This window comes from Semicossyphus pulcher, unplaced genomic scaffold (genome assembly GCF_022749685.1).
Source record: "Semicossyphus pulcher isolate SPU_LCO1_2020_fin unplaced genomic scaffold, fSemPul1.0.p SCAF_18, whole genome shotgun sequence".
NCBI lineage: Eukaryota > Metazoa > Chordata > Actinopteri > Labriformes > Labridae > Semicossyphus > Semicossyphus pulcher.
The window spans coordinates 18,339,514-18,355,731 of NW_027211691.1; positions in this window are offsets into that span (position 1 = coordinate 18,339,514).

Genomic DNA, 16,218 nt, shown 5'->3' on the forward strand with positions numbered 1-16,218 from the left:
AAATGTCACAGTGCCCACACAGGAAAACAATATAATACAAACATTATATAACAGTAAATATTCAACACTTCGTGGGCTGAAGATATTAAAAAAAGGAGGGAGGGAGAACAATCATGGATACATCCCTGAGCGTTTAGGTTAAGACTGAGGAGGTTAAATGTCTCACAGACAGAAGGGGCAGCTGGGTGAAGTTACAGAGTGCTCGAGGCTGTTGATACGGTGGTGTTTGAGTTATAATTCACGGAGCCTTCGGAGGGTCGGCGCTTCAGGAGCACAGAAAATCCTCAAAACAGTAAATAATAATGTGACGAGCTTTGTTTTGTCGTCTTCTCCCTAAAGAAACACAATGACTCCAAAGTCATAAAAGTCTGCCGTTGAAGAATGAACACAACATGTGAGCAAACATATTTGCTGTATATTAAAGTCACATGATGCCATCAAACAGCTAAGCTCGACGATGTCTGCTCGCTGATCTCCACGGAGGTCTGTTTAATGATCTCTCTTCTTGCTACGAGCCGTCTGTCAAAATTCAATTAATTTGTCAGAGGTTATTCGCCTGTCAGTGCTCCGCATTTTAATAACGCTGGAGGCCTTTGATAAGACCCCGCTTTAATTGACAGCGAGCAGGCGATAAAGCCGGCTTTATTTATTTCCTCCTTTTATTTTCGTCTCTTACAGTCGAGTATTCTCCCGTGCAGCGAATAAAGGATGCATCTTTCAAGCCCTCCTGAAGTAAACGATGTGTGTTTTTATTCAAACTCCCCTCCAGGTTTTGAGAAAGGAAAGCGGCGTCCGAACGCCGGGGCTGGTCTCCGCCTCCGTCACGCTGGCTTTCTGAGCTGACACGTCTCTTTCCCATCAAAGCGGCACATCTGGGCCTCCTGGAGCTGCTCTCAAATGTCACCCAGAGCACCCACAGAGTGATGGCAGCCCTGCGTCGGGTTACACCACCACGTATTGAAGCATCTGAGTGTCATTCTCGTGTCGCTGCCCACTGTGATGCCCACAGGTTACTCACTCCCTTGTTGTCCCTTTCAGGACGGTTTTAAAACAGTTAAACAGGAAATGATTAAAAAGTAGAGATTGTCTGAATAAGTATCGCTTTATATGGATAAGATCTGCATTGAGCATGAATTGTGTGCCGTCTTATCAGAGATTACATAATGATTACACAACTCGTAAACTGGGGAGTAAAAGTCAAAATATCTCGACAGCTTTGGTCGTTCGTTTGGACAAGCGAGACCACACATTTGAACTCTTGTGCGGACCAAACCACCGGACCATGGTCCGCCACAAAAGACAGGACTCGGTCTGTTTCCAAACGAACCATGGGTTCGATTCAGGTGAGAACATTAACGGACTTAAAGTAGGACCCAGTACAGGAACCAAACCAAAACACGGTGCATTGTGGGTTGTTAACAAATGTTGACTTGCAGAGACAGCCACGCAGCCAGGCAGCGAGATGAGTAGAGGACAAACGTGGGGGAGCGACGAGGACATAGAAATATGGGCTGACCAAACAATTTCACAAATGTTTGTGGAAACGCACAAGAACACGGAGGTAGTCAAACTCTGCTGTGAAAAAGTCAGCGTTTTTACTTACTTCGTGGAGTTTTCCCACATGGAAATTTTGACCAATCAGAAAGCAGTTTCCTCGCGCATCAGAACTTTACCGCTGGTCAAAGCTGCCGTGTGAACACAAACCAAACTGGAGGAAAAATGCAACGATTTGGTCTTTGATTCAGATCAAACAAACTGACTTTAGGTGTGAAAGCGTCCTTACATTGATTCCTGTCCTTTACATTTACTTTGAACCATTGTGTACTTTCTGTTCCCCAACCTATTTGACCTTTGGCCTTTTAACATCACACTAAGAAGGTAATTCCTCTCTGTGCCTATCGTATTGTGTGAATATTCAGATTGTTTTGGGGGTTTTGCAGACGTGAATTCTCTACCTCACACTTCTCTTTAGCAAAAAGAGAAATAAATTAGCTGCATTGAACTCTTTAATGCTTCACTGAGTTATTTGAGTTGCTGGTTACAGGACTGTGTTGCTGTTTTACAAAGATATCAAAGGGAAACCTTCCACCAAACATAACGAAATCCTTCCCATAAATATTCCTTTAGCAGCCAGGAACAAACATCGCCCACACACTTTCCCAGGAGTGAAGCTATTCTGAGAATCCTTCCTTTCTCTTTGTCTTCTCATCAGCCATCGTTTTGTCTTCCGTCCACGTAGCTCATCTCTCTAAAGCTCTGAAGAAACGGTCAACATGGAGCGAAGACGGCTAAAGAGCTACGTGTTCTCAAGCGAGACAGGTGACTGCCTCGGGATAAAAATAGACGTAAGCCTTTTGATCCCCTCAATGCTTCATTCACCTTTGCTCTCTGTCTGTTTTCGCGCCCATAGAGGCTTGATTGAGTGGATCTCAGAGCGGACCTGACAGGTTAAGTAGGGCAGTGGACGTGGGTCTCTGCAGGTCTCGGCCTGATGCTAGCTCACATTACCAGATACATCTGTTTGAAGCCTTTTCCTTAAAGGCCGATAAGTCAAGCTGTCAGGGGCACTTTCCCCGGGTGGAGTCTCATTTTGTACGTGGAAAATCTGCGGCGGTTTTCAGCTTGTTCTTCCTTATCTAAATTAACGCTGGCATGTTTGCTTGTTGAATACAACATTTTTGAATTCATGATGATTGGCAGTCAATCACAGGGCGGACACACAGAGACAGACAACCTTTCACGCTAACATTCACCCCTACGGGCAATTTAGAGTCCCCTATTAACCTAACGAGCATGTCTTTGGACTGTGGGAGGAAGCCGGAAGAAGGCCCCCTTCGTTCGAACCGGGATTCAAACTTGGAACCTTCTAGCTGTGAGGCACCAGCACTAACCACTGCACCACCATGAAGCCCTGTAATAAATTTGCAAATTAAAATACATAACCCATGATTGATCCCAAACTCTCTGCCATAGCCATGGTGGTAATAATAACCAGCTCAGGGTCACAGGCAACAAGCACAAAGTCAGACTGATGGAGGAATTAGCTGAGCATTAATGTGGGCACACTACACCCACATCCCTGCCTGGTCTAGGGGAGAAGAAGAGCACAAAGCAAGTTTAAACTGCAGGATAAAAACGAGTCAGGTGTTGGAGACGTGTACCTTTTATGCGTGTGTGTTTGGGGGCAGTTCTTCCTGCTGGACAAGACTTTATTTAAGGCAAGAGTAAATGCCAAAGTGGCCCAAGAGGAGCCTAATTAAGCCGTACGCTGACTGTGGGGAGAGCTTGGTGGTCAAACCATTATATCTTCACCTTTCACTTCATCTCCTCCTTGGCGAGGGTGCTGGCCTGTAATCATTAACCAAATGTTATGGATGAGTCCTTGAGGAAATGCTCCGCCATGTTGGCGTGAGCATCAGTCATGTATTGACTTTGTTTGTCCAAACAAGGGAGGCTCCAGCATGTGAGCGGAATAGCTAAAGTTTGGTGCCAAATTGCACCTGTTCTAACTTTAAAACAAGCTGTCTGACTTCTCTGCGCTTTAAAATGATTTTACTCTCTGAATCAAAGTGAACCAATAAAATCAATGTCCTGCACTCTTCAGTGTACTGCGCCACCTGAAGCTAATTTTTTACTTAGCTAAATGAAAGTATATCCTGCTTGTCCGTCTCCCTCTAGCTTTCAAGGATGTGGATGTGCAGATAATTAGCATTAGTATCCCTGTTATTCCTCCTTAAAGTAATGTCAAAGATCTCAATGTTGCATGTGTGACGTCCACGGTTGGCTCCGGTTGTGACTCTTGATTTTCCTCGCTGACGGTCGCCTTCCTGTATTTGTAGTCATCCATCTTTTCTTTGTTTGTTCAGCCATAGTAGATTACAGTTTACTCGCAACACTTGCAGAGATCGGAAAAACAGCTGCTTAGCTCCGCCTACACTCTCTGGCAGACCAACCACTGCTCGGTGATGGAAAACGCGTCACCAACTGGGCTCCGCTTGTGATTTTTCCCACGAACGTCGCCATAGAGACCCAGTCTGTAATACTGCAAATGCAAAGGCTTTCATCAGTGGGCCACAGGCTCTATCACCATTGTGTTACCTCATTTGTTGATAGATAGTGACTTCAATCTTCAAGATTATCACTTTAATGCTCTTTATTTCTCTCTCAGTGGATCGTTGGAGATATCTACCTACATTTGTACCAATATCTACTTCTAATGTTTCACTTCATATCTTCCGTAGTTAGAGTGTTTCAAAGGCTTTAGATTCTCACACTAGTTTTAACAGAAAAATTCATCACGTCTTTCAGTTGTGTGGTTTCATGCAACATGTTCTGGCTCTCGCACCTTTAGAGCAACTCTGATGGGAATCCGCACATCAAAGTAGGTATAATAAGCTTTTCAAAATTGATGGGAAGCGATGAATCCTCGGTGGAGCGTCAGATAAGAAAAATAGCAGCTGAATGCTAAATGAAAACAGTTCAAATGAAGTGTGTGTGTACGTGTATTAGTTTAACGAGTGCTTTGTGTATTTATGTGATTTAACAGTGATTCAGTCAATTAACTGCTAATTATTTTTCCAGTAGTTATCTCAGTGGTCTCTAATCTTTGGCCAGACATTTTGATAGCTTTGTAAAATGAAAAGGAACTTGACAGGTTGATATTGAACATGTGCTGGTGAAATGAGGAGTTCTGCAACTGAGCAGATTCAGCTCCTGTTTAGTCATACAAGCCCGGCTCTGAGCAAACACCTGTCTGACTCGCCTCATTAGTACCATCAACGATTTAGCACAAGCCAAATCATTCATTAAAGGAGGGATATTATGCTAATTTCAAGCTTCATGTGTCACTTTGTGATACCTGTGGAGAAGCTTAGCATAATTTCTCACACTGGTGCCCTGTGCAGGCCCTCATACACCCTCTGCCTGAAACGACTCAGTCAGCTCTGTCCCTTTAAGAAACCCCGCCCTAACAAGCTGCACTTTGTGACGTCACAAAAAACAGCGTGTCGAAAAAAACTGAAATTAGTCCAACATACTTTTACCTACAGATATGAAACTTCACCAACGTTTAGTCTGGACATCCAACATTGTAACATTATAAATATGTCTTAAAATGTGAAACAGCAAAATACCCCCTCTTTAATGTGGTCTCGCTCTGTTTCATGAAACATCCATCTCCTATCAGTCTTTTGCTATTGTAACAAACAAGATAGCCCATTATGATATCTTAAAATGGCAGTGAACAGAGGCCCCAGGCAACATAAGGATTGCCCTGTTTAAAAAATACCCATGAAGGTTTCTTGATTGATGGTTGTCATGCTTAAAACAAACCAGCATTGGCAGTCTGGAAGAAAAACAGACATAAGGTGCATCTCCCATGTTTGACATCGTGTAGATCCAGCCATCCGCCCTGACCTCCTTCCATTGTGGACTTTTGGCTCCACAGTCACGACACTTCCTCTTTTGCTCCCATTGGACATCACTCGTAATTACACCAGTCGCTAGAGGGCTTCGTCCCTTCAGCGTAAACAATGTGACGTTCATGGCTCCTTGCTGAAACAACCGATGAGGTCATTGTCCTTGCAGGGACAGTCTTCTTTGGTGCCCCCCGTTTAGTGACGCAATTTCACATTTCACATAATATTTATTTCTGTACCTCACTGTTTTGAAGAGAAAAAATGTGGCTGGTATTTTTCTATATCCTTTTGCCCTCCCTTGTCTCTCTCACACTTTGCCGGATAAGTCCCTCCTCTCGAAAATAGAGCTCAGGAGCCCTGGAGAGCGGATGCTGAAGTGATGGCGTGTCATCTCTGTCCCATATCAGTGACTCACTGAGGCCCGTGTGCCCCGGCCTGTCACCCGCCTGTCGCTCTCTCTTGCTGGGCCAGTTGGCAGCATGATGTCTCACCACCTCGGCATTGTTAACACCCGCTAAGAAAAATCCACACCCCATGTGCTTCACAAAGGAAGCACGTCCAAAATACCTGTCTCTCCTCGTGTCCCTCTTCACTGTCCCTTCGACACAAGCCTTTGACTTCAGCATGGACACACGATAAAAGCATGACTTAAAGAAGTGTGTACGGGCTCCCCTCACTGACAGGCCTGAGTAACTTTTTAATTTGGTTGATAGTCACAGTGTCTGCTGTGCCAGAGGGAAGACTAATTACGAATATCCGTGAAGTGGATTTCCCTAAACTCCGATAAACACTATGTTATGTCATTAGAGAAGACGTACTTAATGCCAGATTTGCGAGCCTTCGGTAGCAAGGGGAATAAAGAGGGAGAAGATAAAGTGCAGACTTGGAAATGTTACTTAAACCAAACAGAAATGCTTGATGTGGCGTGGCAGATGCTGCGGGGCATCCGGTCCTCGATACTGAGAAAAATATTTGAAATTGTAATTTGTGGGCTAATAAAAGCCAGCAGTGTGGGTGTGGGGGGCTGTATTTCTTTTGTTGCTGATCTATAATGATGGAAATTTGAAATACACTGAAGGATTATATTTTATACAGCCTGCCTCAGGGTTTGTTTGAAAAAGAACTTGAATTCGCCCTTTGTATGATAAATCTCCCTAAACCCTTTTTGCTTGTGTAGTGGTATTTATTTTGAAACACTTGTTGAGAAATACTATTTTAAGGTAGAAGGGTCTCTAACCCATGAAGTCAGCCGAGTTATTTGTAAGTGTGAGTTGACTGTAATTAATGTCTTTGATAAAGAAACCCTCAATCTGCCACACCAGGCTACATATATTTGACCTGGAAGTCAGTTTCCGTCACATAAAAGATGAAACTCATCGATCTTTTGTGAGAACTTCCCCACCTTGTTTGGGTGTCAGAAAGAACTGGATCGATTATGAAAGAAAAACTTTAAGGAAATGTTAAATGAGGAAAGAGCTGTGGCACATCTAATTTAAGATAAGTGAAAACTGTTTAACCTAGCTCACTTCGCTAACTACTGTTGCTACGCCTGTTCTCCAGTCTTTCACAGAGGAAAAATATACCACTAATTATTGTTGAAAATACTCTTTAATTCACATGACGAGGTAGACAAAGTTCTAGCTAACGGTTACAGCTCTTGCTTGCAGATTTGAATTGTAGCTAGCTCATTAAGCTAACATAAGCTTCATGGCTAATTTACATAGCACTTTCTTGCTGACTTTTAAATACTTTTAGTTGACTCACTTTTAAGGGATCTTGTAAAACATGAAGTTAAACAGGCACAGTGGTAGGTAGACAAAGTAAGCTCATACTTTCTTGCTAATGGTTGCTGCTTGCTTAAACAGCTCTTGCTTGCAGATTTGAACATAAGCTTCATGGCTAATTTACATAGCACTTTCTTGCTGACTTTTAAATACTTTTAGTTGACTCACTTTTAAGGGATCTTGTAAAACATGAAGTTAAACAGGCACAGTGGTAGGTAGACAAAGTAAGCTCATACTTTCTAGCTAACGGTTACTGCTTGCTTAAACAGCTCTTGCTTGCAGATTTGACCAGTTGAAGCTAGCTAGCTCATTAAGCTAACATAAGCTTTATGGTTGGTTTGCAAAGCACTTTTTTGCTGACTTTTAAATACTTTCAGTTGATTCACTTTTAAGGGATCTTGTAAAACATGCACACTATCGTGCTTAGATAGTGAGGCTAAAGCAAATTTGTTATTTAAAGCTGCATGTCCGAGGTCAACGGTCAAAAATTAGCATCCCCCCAGTTGAAGTTGTGTAGACAACATGTAAATACATGAATGTCATGTTTTTGTTTGCAGAATAAAGATGGTTAATCTTCCAGTCATTTAAGCCTGGAAAAGTTACGTACGCTTTTACTTTTACTTTTTACTGTACCAGGGATAAACTTTGAGGATCGAGAGTAGCAGATTTGTTTTGCAACCTTAAGTTGTCTTGAGAAATGTTAGCTAAGGTTGGAAGTATATTTTTAAAGATTAAGACAGTGCTGCTATCGTAACCGTAAAACTGCAGCTTCCAAAGAGAATACTCCACAATGGATGGGGTATTGTTAACAAGGCTTTTTGAAATCAACCTGTCACTGGGCTAGCCAGTTTTGTTAGCTATTGTTGTGCTAACTCTTGCCCTTGCCCTATAGTTAGCCAAAGCTTATAATGATTTGCGGCTAATGTTAGAGCACACAACACAGTTTAATCCAGTCAACACACTGTTTACTCTTGAATATATTCTTTTGAAAGGCTTTCAGAAGGACTGAAGATTTTTTATAGAACAGAAATATTGTCGGACTCGAAGGCCATGTCATCTTGAATCAGATTTCAGAGCTACAACTGACACAAAAGGAACTAAAGAGCATCTTTAAAAGGTGTTTTGTTATTTTATTTTCTGCTCCTATTACAGACTACAGTAGCTCTCAGTAAATTCAGTGTGGATGATTCATCGCTCCCTCAGGATTGTTAGTTACAGTGTTTTTTTTCTTCATGTCTTTTTGAAGATGTGAGCAGTGTCCCCAGACAGCTCTCCTGAGTGGAGACATTTTTATTGGTGATAAATTTAACACACCTTAAAGTGATATTTCACAAGCCAGGAACATTTGAATTTGGTAAAATGAAGCTTCATGTTCTTTTCAGTTGCCAGACATTGATACAATAACATGAACACCTGTTAATACAATCACATAAAGTCATGCAGCATTTAATGGTTGAAAAGTAAGCACATTTATGGTACCTAGGCTGATACCGTTGTAGTGTATTAGATCTCATAATGTTGAAAGGTTGTCCATTAAAGAACATAAACTTCATAACATTTAAACTTATATTGGACATTGAATTGTCTTTTTTATTTTTAATAAACTACGTTTTTTGTGTATAATTTGCTTTTGAGCCCTCCTTTGAATGATTGAGATTCACAGAGCTCCACATTACTTCCACTTTATCACTTCTCCCGCAGTCGGCTCAATATCGAGATACTAACCCGGAGAGTCTGAGTCAATATCTAACAAAGGTTATCCATCGGATTCTTTCCATAAAGCTCCGATCCATACTGCTGTATATTAGAAACACATTTCAAAACATGATTAAATCTTTAATCAATTATATTTTAATTTATATCATTTTTATGCAGAGAACAGAAATGCCTCTGGGTGTAAAGAGTGCTACATAAATAAACATTACATTGCCTTGAAATATTCAAACCCAAGATTACATGTCTTTGCAGCACAGCAGCGTAAAATGGAAATATTCTAAGTGTCTTGTGCATCACGTTAAACACATTTACCCTAAATGCAGCCTGACATGTTTGGTATTTTGTAGAAAACTTTGCGTTCTTCACCAGAATTTAACATCGCTATTTGTTGAGCTGCGCAGCATGGGTTTGTACTGTCATTACAAATTCAGCTCAGTCAAATTACCAACTGGTTTTGCATATAGTTTCTACTTCTCCAACGTCTATGCCCCTCTCCAAATGGTTCATGATTATCTATTGGCCTTCTGATTAAAAACAAATGCTAACACTTACAGAGGCACAAAGCGCTGAATCGTGGCAGTTTAAGAGCAGGCAGCCCCACTGTCTTATTATAAAGAGTGTCATACTGAGCTTTGTTTGGAACATCACTGACCTTTGCTCAGTAGAGATAGGGGGATTTGTATTCTCCAGCTAAACCTGACAACAAGCTTCTCCAAGCAGGCAATCCAAACAGGCATGAAGCTCTAGCTGCATAAAATCCTGTCCTGTTACTGAGTATAAGAGAATTATGGCTGCAACATTTTCTGCAGCCACTTAAACAAAACGGATTGTACAAAGGGAAGGGACAATGTGACAATGTTTCCTGTGTGATGGCCCAGCTGAGGTAAATACAATAAAGGTAATGAGGTAAGGAAAAGCATAAAACAAGTTCAGTGTCATTACGGAACATAGACAAATGTCATTGTTTGTTTAATGCAAGGACAGATGTTATATAATCAAGTATAAAAGAACAAACTTGGTTGACTAAGTCTTGTACTGGTCAAGAAATATTACCTGATCTTAACCCAAGTGGTGTTTTGTGATCGGCCATCTGTGCAAGTCATGCCCTGGTACATAGGGTTGCCTTGTCCTCAGGTCTGCAGCCTCATGCCTTGGATGTCCAGGTGAAGAGAGGAGCAGAGCTGTCAACTGATCACTGCCTGGTGGTGAGTTGGATCAGATGACAAACAGACCTGGTAAAACTAACAGTGTAGAGAAGTTGAACTGGGAAAGTCTGGCAGAGGCCCCTGTCTGCAAGGTCCTCAACTCCTACCTTCATAAGAATTTCTTCTGCATTCTGGGACTGGTTAGGGACCTGGACTCTGAGTTGAACATGTTCAAAGCTTCCATTGTGGAAGCAACTTCAAAGAGCTGTTGCCAAAAGGCTGTCTGAGCCAGCAGGACACCAGAATTGGAGGAAGATGTCAGGATTAAGACAGAGGCCTTTTTTGCTTGGTTAGCCCAGGAGTCTCCTGAAGCAGCAGAAAGGTACTGGGTGGCCAGTTGGGTTGCGGAGTGGAAGGAGTTTGGGAAGGCTATGGAAAAGGCGATTTGATTTGCCTCAAGGTAGTTCTGGCATTTGTTAACCCTCCAGGGTTGTCCCATGTCACCAATTATGTTTTTGTGGAGAGGATCTCAAGATTTAGCCGGGGAAGGACAGTCTCTGGTTTAAGGATGTCAAAATTGCTTATCTGCTTTTTGCAGATGATGTGGTTCTGTTGGTATGTGAACAATTCTGAAGCGGTCAGGATAAGAATCAGCACATCCAAGTGTGAGGCCATGGATCTGCTGGAAAACACTGGATTGCTGAGCCAGGGTTGGGAGTGAGTTACTGCCTTATGCAACAAGTTCAAGTATCTTTGGGTTCATTAGTGAGAGTCAAATGGATCATGAGATAGAGAGGTGGGTTTTTGTAGCACCAATAGTAATGCAGGCTTTGTATATTCATATCATAAACCATGCCATTGTACCATATTGTAGTCTAGACGGGGCTGACGCAGAAGGCAAAGTTTCAGGTGAGATGGTTCAGATATCTGATTAGGATCCCTCCTAGGCGTCTCTCTTCAGGTTTGCTGGAGGGATTGTATACAGTATCTCCTCTGGCCTGGGTATGCCTCAGGTCCCCCACGAGGAGCTGGAAATTGTTTTTAAGGGCATTGTCCAAATTTATGAAAAACAATGGCGTCTTTTGGTTGGTTCCAGAGTACCAACCTTAGGCTTGACGATGAAACAAGGATACAATTTTATCATTTGGTTTTAAACCACTGAATGCCATTACACAAAGGGATCCTTGACAGTATTAAACAGCAGCCTTTGGCATTTTATTCATTTGCATCGATTAATTTTCTCCCATAAAATTAAAACTTAGTCCATTTTGTTTCCTCCCCTCACAGTGGATTGCCCTACAGTGATGTATCTACTGTGATGCAACATGACCTGTCGCTGACACAGAAATAATACAAGCTTCCTGAGCAGAATATTTAAGTGTCTCCTATTCAAAGCGAGCAAAAAGATGTATTTAACGAGTCTTTGCGGAATAGCAAGCCTTTTTTAGTTGCCCATTCACAAATGTACCTCTCTTCTACTGCTTCTTGTTACAACTGCTCTACTCTGTTGTACTTTGTAGATAAAAAAAGCAAAAACATCAAGGAGAGTTGGGACAGACAAGGAAAGAGCGTTGTCATGAATCTCTCAGCCAAAAGATTTGTTAATCTGGCATAGAGTGATTTCCTGCCTGCTGCCATCCACCTGTCAGCCATTTTGACACCTAAGCTGCTAATATCCCTCAAATTATCTCCTTCTGTGACTTTTTTGGACCGGCTGCTCATGTTTGGACGTTCAAAAATTCCTTCTTTTTTTCTTTGCTCTGACACTTTTTCATCGACTCACTGACACTAGCTGCTTGCTGACAGACAGGTCTTTACATGAGAAACATGAGGTATCCTGTGAATGAATATGTATGGAGCTGTCCATCTGTCCATCTGCCATTAGGCCTCACTGACACTGAGCGCTGACAGGACTCAGTGAGAGGCTGAAAAGAATCTGAAAATGAGCTTGATGTGAATCAGGCTCTTGTATTTTCCAGCCCGGGGGGAAAGCAGTCAGAAACCTTGAACTGTTTCACGCACATTTGTACTCGGAAAGCAGAGTGGGGATTTGCGACACACGAAATATCAGCTTTCTGTCAATATAAGGAGAGAGAAAATTCATAGATGAAGAAAAAGACGTTTTCGTGAGATGAGAAGAAGACCAAAGCAGCGATAAAGAAATTAGCATATTCATGTACTTCCATTGAGCTGGAGGCTATCCCAGCATGCACCTGGACAGCAGGTTGCCAGTTAAAAGACAAATTGTACTTATGCTCACATTCAGACCATTGTGCAATTAGCAGTCTCCATTCCACCTGACATGCACGTCTTTTGATGTCTGGCGCAAGCAGAGCAGCATGAAGCAAAACCCACACGGTGACAGGGAGGACTAATTAAGGGAAATCAAATTGGGTCTGAATACATAGGGTATAAATAAAAAATAACAATACAGCATACAAAGTAATAAAATGACTGATAATCAATTACTTTTTATTTATTTAGAATCAAGGGGAGTCAAAGTTTTAAATATATATTGTAAGTATATATTGAGAACGTGCGAGAAAATAGTTGCCTTCTGACGAGTTTAACAAGAGCAACATTTCAACTGACGAATTGTCAGACAAGAAACAGCTAGCTGACACAGTTCTGCTCTTTCCCAGTCATTTTCCACTCACCCCATCTCTGCTCCACTCTGCCTCCCGATTACTGCCACCTCATCAGCCAACTCTGCTCACCTGTGCACACCATTAGTAATCAACTCAGTACTTAAGCCTCTCCTGCGAACACACTCTTGGCCAGATTTTTCTTTGCCACCTTATGCAAGACTCTCCGGCACTCATTTTTGAACTCATTTCCTGTTGCCGATCCTGCCTGCCTTGTCAGAATCCTAGAAATTGCCTTACCCTCAAATTCCACAGGATCTGTGTCCGGCATGTTGCGTGCGCACCGCTAATGATTCCACAGCACGCGTCGCGTCCCAGAAGCGTCTCTCCGCTCTGCTTCGCTAAAGATACGCGCCGAGTCTATTTTTCAAGCTTCAAGCTGAACAGAGCAGATCGTTCCAAACAGGAAGTTACACACGAAAACAGCATACAGCATCCTGTCATTTCAAAATAAAACACCATGTACAGACCGGTGCAGAGTCCCGTTTTTTTCCCTGTGTTCCTGGTTTCTTCCTGCCTCTCCTCTTGGCTGTTTGGCGTTCCCCTGCAACTTAACCACTATGTGGGTTTTTCTGTTACTTACCTGTGGGTCCCTGTGACTCAGAGACTCTTATTGTGTCACCACTCTTGTCACTGTGTTTGCGTTCTGTGGACGCTTACCTGCTGGCTCCTCGAACCTCCGTCTGGACCTGACTATCCCAATTTGGGTCCCTGGCCCAGTCCACCGACTAATGGCTTCTGCCTTGATTTATGTTTGTCCTTTACCTGCTGAATCTAAACGTTAAGGTTTTTTCCAACGATCCCTGTTTCCCCATGGGCTGCAACTGTGTTCAGACTCACCCTGCTACACTAGCTAGCTTGCTTTTTCCAGGTCAGTTTTATCCTTAAAAACTATGGAGCTAACAGTTTAAGTCAAGCACAGTTGAGTCAAAATCGTTCGACTCACAGCCTTTTGCTGCATGTTGCTACTGCAGCAGCATCCCTCTCAATTTCTAGCTCACCTTTGGATTGCTAACCTCGTTAACTTCACAAGTCGCAAACCTTGACGACAACAAATGCCAATGCATGTCCCAGCCATGTTCAGCAATGTTAAGTGTTCCTTGCTTTCATTGTCTTCTATGCCATTTGCCGCACATTTGTTTGTTGTGTGTGTACATATCCAGGTATTTGGTTACCATGTGGTACTTTGTTATGATGTGTTATTTGGCGGTCCTGTTCATTGTGTTTTCTTAAATGGCAGTGTGTGGAGCCCTAGGAGCCAGTGTACCCATCATTTGTTGGATGTTTTCTTGACCAACCGTCAACCCTGACCTCCTCCTTACTCATAACATGATCACATCACCTCCTCCTTTGCACCCATCAAAATGATTACGACCTCTAAAAGGGCTCTGTCACCATAACAAATCATGTGTCATAATGTTTTGTGGCTGAGACAAGTCATGCTCTCAAAAGTTTGCCATTAAAGACAACCACCAAAAGAAGCCACAAGCAGTCATGGTAACCATAGATTACAAATGTGTGAGCTCGAGTGTGTTCCTGAAAATTATGAGCTTAACAGTGTGTCTGGATTTAGCTCTGAATCATGCTCATTTCTCTCCTCATATGTATATTTAATGACAGCCAGATATATCTTGTCCCTTGGGTGACTTTGAAACATTTCATAAAGCAAATGGCGGCACATTAAATCAGATTATGTTACCAGAGTCTACATCCTGATGAATACATTTAAGGTATTCGGCAAAGTATTTTCTTTCATTCCTTTTTATCATTTGAATGTGTATTAAAAAGGAAATCAAAGCTAACCTCACTGCCTGTTTATGGATGCCTGTTTTATATTGAATTATATCATGATTTCTCCCATGAATAAGAAACTCCAACTCAAGAGCGCAAGATTTAAATAGCCACAGTAAACTAAGAGACAATCAGAGTCAAGAAATTAGACTTTTAACTGTCTAAATTGTCCTTGTAGAGGGTAAAGATAAGCTAAAAATATCTACTGGTGGTGTTTCTTTTCACCACAGAAGTCTTCATTAGAAATGTAAGGACATACAAGAGCTGCAACCTCACACATCAGAGTTGGTGGTAATAAATTTATACCGTGGGAATTGTTTCTACGTTTGCACGCTCAACTTCAGATTCCACATTCTCTCTGATGCTGCTGAATGATGAAACTTAACGCCGCTCTTCATTCATTGTAGTTGTTTGGAGCTGCGCACAGACAGCTCGGAGGACGGGGCCGAGGGACTGAGACAGACGAGGACAAGAAGCACCTCTTAGGAAATAATTATTTCTCTCTTCCCCCCGCGGCCTCCTGCGGGAGAGCCGGCTGTGATGGCCGCCAGTTTGCTGCACAGCTGTCTCTAAAACAAAGTTTAGAGTTGTTGTTTTTCCCCTCTGTGAGAAGAGTTGTTGAAATAGCTTGCAGGAACATTTTGTTCAACTCTCATACTCAGAATAGCATGGGAAATATATCTGGTAGTTAACCACGGGACATATCTGCTAGGAAAAATAGCTTTCTGCTGCGCCCCATGCTGCTAATGATTTGAGTAGTCATGCTAGCTTAACTCACCAAGACGCTGTCAAAAGCTGCTGGCGCACAGGTCCTACGGTTAGCTCTCCCTCTTCACCAAAGTATTGTCTGACGATCTGCTGAGCTTTTATAAGGTTACACTTCTTTAATATTTAACAATTTCTTTCTAACTAGAGCAGAAATCGCCTGCTCGTGTCGTTTTTCTTATGCTGCACTCTCGGACTTCTCCCGGTGAAGGGCGGGACTGACTGATATAGCCAATAAGAACAGAATCTGAGTGAAACTACTATGACTGACAGATCGCTTAGCAAATAGGCAATAATATTTAAAGTAAACAGTATTCAGAGCCAAATTTCTACTGGGTTATAAAAGGATGTCAACTTGTCAAGGTGTTGTTTCTCAGACATCGATGATGCGCAGATGATGAAAAGAACTTCCGTTGACACTGACTTGTTTGTTTAGCATAGATTTATTACAAGGAATCAGCATCAGTCAGGCTTCATGAATACCTGGGAGATCATCACGGCCATCTTCCCGAAGCACATTTCTACATGCACTTACATATGTTCAGGGTGTGTATATGTTTCTTCTTCTTTACCATAACAGGACAAGGACCCTCAGACTCTCAGACTGAGGGTTGCTAGATACATCACCTAATAAGGAGTGAACCTCTTCTCAGTGTACATTGTGTTCCTTACATCATTGCAAAACAGAGCACATGAACATCTTTTACTACTCTTACACAGGACCCTACAGAATCCTCCACGTAGGCATTTTCAACTCAGGTCAGATACTTCAAAGGAAAAAAATGTCTTAATCGACCTCATTTATTCGACTGTTTCTTCTTCGATTGATAGATAAGTTTATGCCTTGGTAAAGTTTAACCATTATCTCCCAAACTTTTTGGTTGGGTTTCTTGTCTCATTAAAAGGCCGATACTGATACTCATATCAGTGCAACTCTATTAAGAAATTAAATAAA